General features: G+C 46.2%; 1 non-coding gene across 1 annotated transcript; it reads right to left on the bottom strand.

Moving 5' to 3' along the window:
• Window positions 1–7,213: 7,213 nt before the first annotated feature.
• Window positions 7,214–7,285, bottom strand: trnak-uuu (transfer RNA lysine (anticodon UUU)). The gene has a single exon. It is a non-coding gene; the product is annotated as a tRNA-Lys (tRNA).
• Window positions 7,286–10,665: the final 3,380 nt, after the last annotated feature.

Raw genomic sequence — 10,665 nt, 5'->3', positions numbered from 1 at the left:
CATATTACAGATGAGAAATTGCTGGATATCTTGAAATGCATAACAGTGGATAAATCCCAAGGAGTACCCTAGAACTCTGTGGGAAACTGGGCAAGGGATTGCTGGGCCTTTCACTGAGATATTTGTATCATCAATAGTCACAGGTGAGGTGCCGGAAGGCTGGATGGTGGCTAATGTGGTGCCACTATTGATGAAGTGCGGTAAGGAAAAGCCAGGCAACTATAGACCAGTGAGCCTCACATCCGTGATGGGCAAGGTTTTGGAGAGAATCCTGAGAGATAGGATTTACATGTATTTGGAAAGGCAAGAATTGATTAGGGATAGTCAGCATGGCTTGGGAAATCATGTCTCACGAATTTGATTGAGTTTTTTGAACTTCACTTTTTCGCTGTTTCCCCATAATCTTCAATTCCCTTTCTGATTTAAAAAAAATCTTAGTTTTGAATGCACTTATCAATCCAGGCTCAACAGCTGTCCTAAATATGCAATCCCTTATTTGCAGGTTATTCCCTCTGGTTGTAAACTCACTCACAAGGGTAAACGTTCCCACATCTGGCCTGTCACGTCTCCTCAGAATCTTATTTGTGAAAATAAGGTTACCTAGAAATCTTCTAACTTCTATTAACCACAGGCCCAACCTAATCATTTCTCCTCATAAGACATTATTTCCATCCCTGATATCATCCTGGTCAACCTTCCCTGGACTGCTTCCAATGCCAGTATATCTTTCCTTAGCTAAAAGGCTCAAAACTGTTCCCAGTGTTCAGTTGTGGCCTGATTGGTGTCTGATATAGGTTCACTACAACCTCCCTACTTTTATACTCCCTTTAAAGGCCAACCTCCCATTTGCCTTCCCTACTACTCACTGAACTTCGATGAAGTGTTCATGGATGCGAGCTTGCAAATCCTCCTATTCAGCAGATTTCTCCATTTAACATTCAGCACGTTTCCTCCTGGCAAAGTGCACAACCTCATTTTCCCACATTCTATTCCATCAGCCAAGGTTTTGCTCATTTGCTTAACGTGTCGATATCCCTCTCCATGACATCCTCACGACCTGCATTCCAATCAACTGTCTCTACTGCAGTCTTGCCAAGAGTACATTCTCTTTACTTATCCAAGTAATTCATATACATATTGTAAATAATTTTGGCCCCAGCACTGATCCCTGTGGCACATTGCTAGTTACAAGTTGCGATCCTGAACATGCCCCTTATCCCTACTGTACTATTGGTTAGCTAATCATCTATCCATACAAGTAGACTGTCTCCAGCATCATGTGCATAACATTGGCTCTGCAAGCAAATCTTCCCAAACCGTCCTTCAAAAAGTGATGGTGAGCTGCCTCTTAAATTGCTTCACAAATATGTTGTGGTCTATAATAAAGGTTCAGAAGCGAGTTCCAGGATTTTGATCAATAACATCGAAGCAATGCGTATGTGTCACAGTTGGAATGTCGTGTTCACACTTATCTCCTGTTGCTGGTTGAAGTGATGGAGTGGAAGTTGCTCTTGAAGAGCAGCCACTCATATAATCAAGCCAGACAGATCAATTGTGGCCAGAGACTCTGCCATTTTGACTTCTCATCAATCTACATTCTTTCTATCCAAGTTTTAGTCACATCAAACTGCCACGCAATGCTGTTATGGCCACAGTAAACTATAGTAAGGTGAAGATCGCTGGGATGATTTTCGACATCCGACTGCAATATAAACCCAGATCAATGTTTCCAGTTTTGGTGGAACAAAAGACATCATATTAGTGGACAATTACAGTAAGTGCAAACACAGCTAGCCATCGATAAATATTAATCCTGATCATTTCAATGGCCAAATTTCAATTCAGAAACCAAGTGCACTCGGCTGCTTGTAACATAGACAACATGACAAAATGGCTCATAGGAGGAGAAATGGGGCATTGAGGAGGAGTGAAATGTTTGCTTTTGGTCACCTCCACAATTGTTAGAAAAACAGGTTGGAAGGATTCTTAAAAGGTGGCTGAAGTAGTGGTGTAGCATAACACTTCAGACAGCGGAAAGTGGAAGACCACTTTCTAGTGGAAGAAAAAGACATTTCTTATTTCTGAAAGAACTGGGAAACAGAAGAGGGGATGAAATCTGACTTGGGAGCTATTTCCTATTTGTTGAGGATGTTGCTTTATCACAGTCTTGGTTTAGAGCATAAGCTGTTCATCAGGAATAAAGGGTGGCCCAAGGGGGTTGAGAGATAAATGGGAAGGAAGTGGGGCTGGAGGGAAGGTAGCTTTGATTGCAATAGATAAATGGGGATTGATGGTGATAGGGATTGATAGTGACAGATCAGAGATGAAGGTGGTCCAACTAGGTGAGAAGCAAGGTGGACAGGTCTGACAGGTTTCAAGGTTGGCGTTGAATTGGTAGTTTGGATCTGGGACAAGGTGGGCGAGAGGAAATGAGGCAACTGATGAAATCTACATTGATACCATGTGGTTGGAGGGTCCCAAGGCAGAAGATGAGGTGCTTTTTCGACAAGCGTCGGGTAGCAAGAGTTTGGCAGTAGAGGGGTCCCAGGACGTTCATGTCCTTGATGGAATGCGAGGGGGAGGTAAAGTGTTCAGCCACAGGGCGGTCTGTCGTTTAGTTTCAGAGTCCCAGAGCTGTTCCCTGAAACATTCCGCTCGTTGCGTCCTGTTTCCCGAATGTGGATGAGACCATATTGCGAGCAATGGACATAATCTTATAAATAGATTGCATAAATCTTAGCCTGCAGAGGTATTTTCTTTAACTAAATTAAAGAAAATTTTAATTAAATTGGGTGACTGCGTGAAACGGTTTGTTGGTCAGATTTGAATCATCACTCCCAAATGAGACAATTCCATAAATATCAGTGAACTGCTCTTTTTGTTAAAAACCACAAGTTCTTGACTTATTTTCACAACTTACTGGTATTCACACCTGCACATTCAATGTCAAACTCTGACATCAGAAATTAAATTACAGCATTAATTTTGACTTACAATATTCGAAAAAGCAAATTAATAGCACACAGTGAATACCAAGACTTATTAATATGAAATTAATTTGACCAAAAAAATATAAAATCAAGATGGGAGATAAGAAATGGGGGAAGGGCATAAGGCAAGAAATGGAGCATCATAGAGGGTGCACCTCCAGGGAGTGCATTTTATGAACTACCACTGCTAAATATAAACACTCTGATATGGTCCTCCGGTTTTAATGTAAACCATAGCACCATACAGTCGGTACCATTTGAATAAGTTAATAGATACAAGCCTTGAGCAAATCCAACCTCCAGCCTTACCCCCCGCTTTTTGAAGCTCGGACCTTCCTCCAGCCCCGGGGAATTGTTGGCACTGCCACTCCTCCACTGAAGAAGCTTTGGGAAGCAGATGCAAAGGCAAGATACAGAACAGATCACCTTTGTAAATGAAAGCTGCTTACGGAGACATTGAGCAATAGCATCACACGGTTTTGACCCGTCGACCTCTGGGTTATCAGCCCAGCACACTCACGCAGCACTAGTCTGCTTTTGGGCACCCAGCAGCTGGATTGTGCATCAGTTTAAAGTAGGTCCTATATTCTGATTACATCGGTACACAAGGCAGTGAAGAAAGGTTTCAGCACACTGGTCTTCATCAATTAGGGAATTGAGTATCGATGTTTGCAAGTTATGTTGTAGTTATACAGGACGTTGATGAGGCTGCACCTGGAATATTGTGATCAGTTTTGTCCTCTTGGTGTTCTGACTTCTGACTTCTTCAACTCTGGGTTTGTGTTGAACTTGATGGGATACTTTGTCCAACTCAGCATTTTTAAACAGTGTCGCTCAGAGGGATTCATTTGAAACTTTTCAGGAGGTGAGCGCAACAAGATTGAACTATTCAAAGTTACTTGGATTCTATTTTCAACTTACATCAGGACCAGGAGTCAGAGACACGAACAGCATGGAAACAGACCCTTTGGTCCAACTTGTCCATGCTGACCTGATATCTTAAATTAATCGAGTCCCATTTGACAGCATCTGACCCATATACTCTGGCAGCGCATTTCATATCTATACCACCCTATGCATGAAAAGGTTGTCCCTTTCATATATTTCGCCTCTAACCCTTAACCTATGCCCTCTAGTTCTGGACTGCCCCACCCCAGGGAAAAGACCTTGTCTATTACCCTGTCCATGCACCTCATGATTTTGTAGACTCTATTAGGTCACTCCTCTGCCTCCGATGGTGCAGTGAAAACAGCCCCAGCCTTTTCAGCCTCTCCCTGCAGCTCATATCCTCCAACAACCAGCAACATTCCTGTAAATCGTTTGTCATAGAGAAGTCAACGTTTCAGTCCTGAAGAAGGGTTAATACGCAAAACGCCGACTACTCAACATCCTGGTGCTGCCTGGCTTGCTGTATTCTCCCAATCTCCTGCTTACTTACTTCGGGGTGAACTATGTAGTGGCTCAGTGGTTACGACTGCAGCCTCACAGCGCCGGGGACTCAGGTTTTATTCCACCCTTGGGCGGCTGTCTGTGAGGAGTTTGCATATTCTCCCAGTGTCTGCGTGGGTTTTCTCTGGGTGATCCTGTTTTCTTCCATAAACCAAAGATGTGCAGGTCATGTGCAGTGGCCATGCTAATTGCCCATATAGTTAGGTACATTAGTCAGAGGTACATGGGTCTGGATGGGCTACTCTTCGGAGGGTCGGTGTGGACTTGTTGAGACAAATGGCCTGTTTCCACACTGTAGCTAATCTCATCTGCACTACTTTTGTCACTAACGAATGGCAGAGCAGGCTCGACGGGCTGAATGGCCTAACTTCTGCTCTGATAATCTTGTGGTCTTAGGTTTCTCTGAATCTTTTCATTTGCAATGTGCAGTTCCGGGCTCAATGAGCAGCAGTGTCCACTGAAAGCAAAGCTCATAGGATGGTTGAACTTCAGCAATTTGGAAACAGGTCCTTCAGCCCAACACGTCTGCACTGATCTTGCGAAGAGTAACCCAGTCAGATCCATTTTCCTACACTCCTTAAATTGCACACAGACCCCCAAGGGTGGAATTATTCCTAGGTTTCTGGTGCCATGAAGCTGCAGTGCTAACCCTGTGCCATCATGGGGTTGTGATTGTGGTGGGTGGGGGAGACAATTGCAGTCCAGCAGAAAACAAAATCAGCCCAACTACTCTCCCACTGCTCCCACTGTCAGAACTGGCAGGAGGTTCAGTCCTGGGATGTGACCCAAGGCAGCGTCACGGGTGGGATCTGATTGCTGGGAGCGCTGGTGCCCACGCTGGTGCTTCCGCAAGTTGCACGAAAACATGAAGCTCTTCCCACACGCGGGCCAGCTGAAGGCCCTCTCCCGGTGTGGACACCCTGTTACTTCAGCAGGGCGGAGGAATTCCTGAAGGCCTTCCCGCACTCAGGTCAGCAGAATGGCCTCCCCCTCCCACCACCCGTGTGGACCAGCTTGTGCTTCAGCAGTGTGGAGGAGCGGGTAAAGCCCTTCCCACACTCGGGGCAGGAGAACGGCTTCTCCCCCGTGTGAACGGACTGGTGCCTCAGCAGGGCTGACGAATTGCTGAAGGCCTTCCTGCACTTAGGGCAAGTGAACTACCTCTCCCCCATGTGGACCCACCAATGGGCCAGCAGGTCGGAGGAATGAGCAAAGCCCTTCCTGCACTCGGGGTAGAAGAACGGCCTCTCCTCAGTGTGGACCCACTGGTGTCTCAGCAGGTGGGAAGAACTGCTGAAGGCAATCTCGCACATGGGGCCGGAGAACAGCCTTACACGGTGTGGACCAACTGGTGCGTCAGCAGGGCAGAGGAATCACTGAAGGCCGTCCCACACGTAGGGCAGTAGAAGGGTCTGTTCCCCTCTGTGGACCCATTGGTGCTTCAGAACCCTTTCAAATTTCACAATAGCCTTCTGATACGAGGGAGACCAGAATTGCACACAGTATTCCAAAAGTGGTCTAACCAATGTCCTGTACAGCCTCAACATAACTTCCCAACTCCAATACTCAGTCAGAGGATTGCAAAAGCTTTCAAAACCCACAAAAAACAAACTGGAAAGAATTTTTGAGAGTCAGCTTGGGAGCATCAATGAGAAATCGGCGGACTGGGTTTATTGGGTACTCGTTCTCCTTAAATACACATGTACGTATTTCTCTTGTGCTCTTCGTAGTTTCTCTGTGCTGCTGCGTGTAGTGGCTCAATGAAATAATGTCCTGATGCAGTTTCGTTTGTGGGTGTTGGGATGATTGCTTCTGTGGTTAGATATTTGGTTTGTGTGTGTTGTTTTCCGGTAGATTCTCGTTTGAAGTTCCCCATTGACTGTCCGCTCTACTGTGACATCTAAGAATGGCACTTTGTTGTTGTTCTCCTCCTCTTCAAACCAGGAGCTCCCCTCAGGCCCATAGTCTCACTACTTGGAACACCAATATACAGACTAGTCAAAGGCCTCCACTGAAGACGAAAACACCAAGTCGAAGATTCACGCCACTCCATTTACTCCATCCAAGAATTCCTGACCACTAAGATAGAAGAGGATGTAATAATGATGTCCTTTGATATAACAGCTCTGTTCACATTCATTAACATCAACGTGGCCAAAGAAAGCTGAAGACACTACTCGAAGAACCAAAGACACAAACACAGCACCAACTTCATCAGCAAAGATAGCACTATCCAGCCCATGGAACTGTGCCTTACCTCCCACTTAATATTCAGTAACAAGCCCCACAAACAAATCAACGAAACACCCATGAAACCACCAGTATCTGGATTCCCAGCAGAAGCAATAATGCAGAGACTCGAACAAACAGCCCTTCCAACGAACCAACCCAAACTTTGGGTCCGCTACAGCGATGACACTTTTGTCATCAAAAAATGAAACAAATGAGAGGAAACCGACAACACCATCAACAATCTCCTGACGGGCATAAAATTCACAAAAGAGGAGAACAACAACAAAGTGCCATTTCTAGATGTCACAGTAAAGCGAACAGACAATGGTAAATTCAAAACAGGATCTACAGGAAAATATCGCACACGAACCAAGTACTGAACGACAGAAGCAATCATCCCTATACATACAAACAAATATGTATCAGGACACTTTTTCATCGAGCCACGACACACTGCAGCACCCAGGAACTATGAAGATCAATAAGTAACTGTACAGCCTATTTAAGAAGAACGGGTGGCAAATCGACACGCCGAAGATTGCTTCCCTGATCGGGAATCGAACCCGGGCCGCAGCGGTAAAAGCGCCGAATCCTAACCACTAGACTACCAGGGAGACGCAGGTGTGGGTCCGTAGCTCTACTGAAAATTGCTTCGCTGCCCGGGAATCGAACCAGGGCTCCGGTTGTAAGAAGACTTTCACATGTACATCCACCAATGTAATTATTTGTACCCATTGCCCCCAATGCGATCTCCACAATATTGGGGAGACTGGAGAGTCAAGTCACATCTCCGGGACACCCGCACCAATCAACCCCATCGCTCGAAGGCCCAACATTTCAAACCACCCTCCCACTCTGCCGAGGACATGCAGGTCTGGGCCTCCTTCACCGCCGCTCCCTCCCCACCCGACGCCTGGAGGAAGAACACTTCATCTTCCGCCTCGGAACACTTCAACCCCAGGGCATCAATGTGGACTTCAGCAGTTTCCTCATTTCCCCACCTTACCTCAGTTCCAAACTTCCAGCTCAGCATTGACCTCATGACCTGTCCTACTTGCCAATCTCCCTTCCCACCTGTCCGCGAAACCCTCCTCTCTGACCTGTCACCTCAATCCCCACCACCATTCAGCTATTTTACTCTTTGCTACCTTCGGCCCAGCACACCCCCCACCCCCAATTTATCTCTCCACCCTGGAGGCGTCCTGCCTCTATTCCTGATGAAGGGCTTTTGCCCGAAACGTCGATTTTCCTGCTCCTCAGAAGCTGTCTGACCTGCTGTGCTTTTCCAGCTCCATTCTGAATTAAACTCTGGCTTCCAGCATCTCGAGTCCTCACTTTTGCCGACCCAATAAACCCAGTCTGCCGATTTCTCATCAACAAATTGACACAAGCAGACACAACGTGTGCAGAAACCCTAGCCACATAACCTTATATTAAATGCATCTGTTAAATGATGTCCAGATAACTCAAACCTCTCAGCATCATGGTGGCCCACAAACCTACGAACACACTTGAACACCGGCTAATGTACCTGAAATACCCAGTACAAACAACCAGCTAACGAATGTTATTTACAAAATACCATACAAGGAAATATATACATGAACTCTGCCGCACAGTTCTCTGTGGCAAGAAATGCTTGGATGAGATAAGGAAGATTTTTTCAACCAACACGAATCGACACTGACTGGGCAGCCATTTAAAATCACCCCTGTCAGCCCAGGATGGAAGATCCGAAGGGATGAACAGTTTTCTTATTTTCGGAAGATTCACAAATATGAGACTGTGTTTTGGTGTTTGTTCCCTTTCCACTCCCAGGAGTCTCAGTAGTTGGGCTGGTGAGTTGGGGAAAGTGAAATGTGCCCGTGAGCAGCGTGTGGGGCTCTTTCAGCTTCCCCTCCTCTGACAGCGCTGTGACGTGAGTCTGATGTTCTCAGGGACACTTACTGACACGAGACAGTGAAAAGAGTCTCATTCCTGCAGATCGGGAATTGAAACCTTATGCCGGCTTCAGGACAATGAGAAAGATTAATGGGGGTGTGTGAAGAAGCTGTGAGCTGCATTTCAAACAGGTAGCTGGAGTCAGATGCGTCATCCTTTGCGCCCCGGCCCTGTGCGTACCTGACGCCGCCATGCTGCAGAATTCTGACGTTCACACGGACATGCGCAGCAATGGGAACATTCACAAGGTGAACACCCAAAGATAATCACCGTCACTGCTTCCCTTCCATCGTCACAACTTTGTGAAACAATATCTTTCACTGGCAAATAAAACACATTCATCCTCAGGTGCCTGCTTCATTTCGATCACGACTTCACGCCCCTCACTGTTCTAGTCTCATTTCCAAACACTTGGCTCATAGCCTCAAAAGCAGCTCTGTGGGTTTCTGCTTGTTCCACCCTGACAGGCAGTGCATAGTAGGTTCGCGACCAGTCGCAATGTGATTGAAATGTTTCAAACCCTTCACTGATTTGCATCTTTAAAAAGCCGTGGAGCAATCTCACTTCCTTTTTAACGACAGTTCTCAACTTTAGTCGGCAGGGGTACACACCTGCATGGGGAAACCGCAATGGATTTCATGTCCATCGCATTCACCATTCGACCCACCAATACAGAACCACACTGACAGCTTCATTTCCCAGGTCTCTGCCTGTGGAGCTGAGAAAGAGTGAATCATTGCAGAGTTTGTTTGAATCCAATCACTTCACAGGTTTCGAAAGGGTTAAATATCTGCAAATGGCGAGTCTGGGTGTTTCATCCCGAAAGATGAAATGGACGTTCAGTTAAAAACAAAACTAGAAATTGCAGGAGTAACTCAGCAGGCCAGGCAGCATCAATGGAAAGAGAATTAGAGACGACATTTCAGAACTCGTTTTTTTCTCAACCAGATACAGCCAAACCTCCTGAGTTTCTCCATAGTTTCACTTTCTGTCACGGACTCTCAGCATCCGCAGTCCTTTCCGTTAGAAATTCAATCAATTCAGAAACCCCTCTGTGCTTCCTCAGTGGAGAGGATTTCCGTTTGGGAAACATTTTCCTGACACCGTTAAAAACGCGCACCTTCGCAGCCAAGAGAGTGCGAACAGCAAACGCTCCATCTCTGGGTGGTCTCGAACCAGCCACCTTTCGTTTAAAAGCCGAACGCACTGACCAATTGCGCCACAGAGACAGGCCCCGGCGGCTCTTGCACCGTCTGGTTGAGGAAGCTACTATTCAATTCATAAATCAACCTGCCCCGCCCAGAATTACCATTGTATTCTATCAGTTTTACTTTTCCATAATAAAGCCTGGGACATTCATTGTGGAGACATGGGGACAGTCTGATCCCACTATCTGCAGGCACATCCATGTCACGAGGAACTAGCCCTTCAACACCAGGGCCATCGCCCTGCGAGCCTTTTAGTGTATTGCCTATTCCCGAATTTTCTCATTGGTCCCGAGCCGAGAAGGGGTTTGAATTCCTGATGTGCAGAGAATTCTTTCAATGTCTCAGATCAGTTCCTGTCCAGAGAATCTCCCGGCCTCTTAAACAAGGGGACGTGTCTGGACTGTCACTACTCAGTCGAACACTTCATCCTTCGTTCTCCTCGAATTCCACTTCCCAAAGAGTTTCCAAAGATGCACAAAGCTGGAGACTGGGATTTCTGTTTTACTTCCTGAACATTTTTCCACCTGCTCACTGACAATATTTTGCCCAAAACTCTTCCCCATTGTAACACTTGCATCATGTCCAGGGATGAGGAATTTGAACTTTGTGGAGACATTTCCCAAGTTTGGGAATGTTCTCTTTGGAGCAAAGAAGGTTAACTGGAGATTCCCAGGGGCTGTTGGCAATGATGGAGCAGAAGTGGTGGAAATGGGCAGATTAATGATCAGAAGAGCCTATTGCCACTGACTAGGGTCTGTTACCAGAGGACAGGGATTGAAGTTCTTTAATGGAAAGCAGCATTTGTGTAGAATTTACACAGCGAATACTGCAGGAAGCCAACGGTC

The sequence above is a fragment of the Chiloscyllium plagiosum genome, unplaced genomic scaffold, assembly GCF_037043375.1.
Source record: "Chiloscyllium plagiosum isolate Xiang-an unplaced genomic scaffold, Cpla_swu_hap1 HiC_scaffold_27, whole genome shotgun sequence".
Taxonomy (NCBI): Eukaryota; Metazoa; Chordata; class Chondrichthyes; order Orectolobiformes; family Hemiscylliidae; genus Chiloscyllium; species Chiloscyllium plagiosum.
The sequence above is the reverse complement of the archived record's forward strand: the minus strand, read 5'-3'. Positions and strand labels throughout refer to the sequence as shown.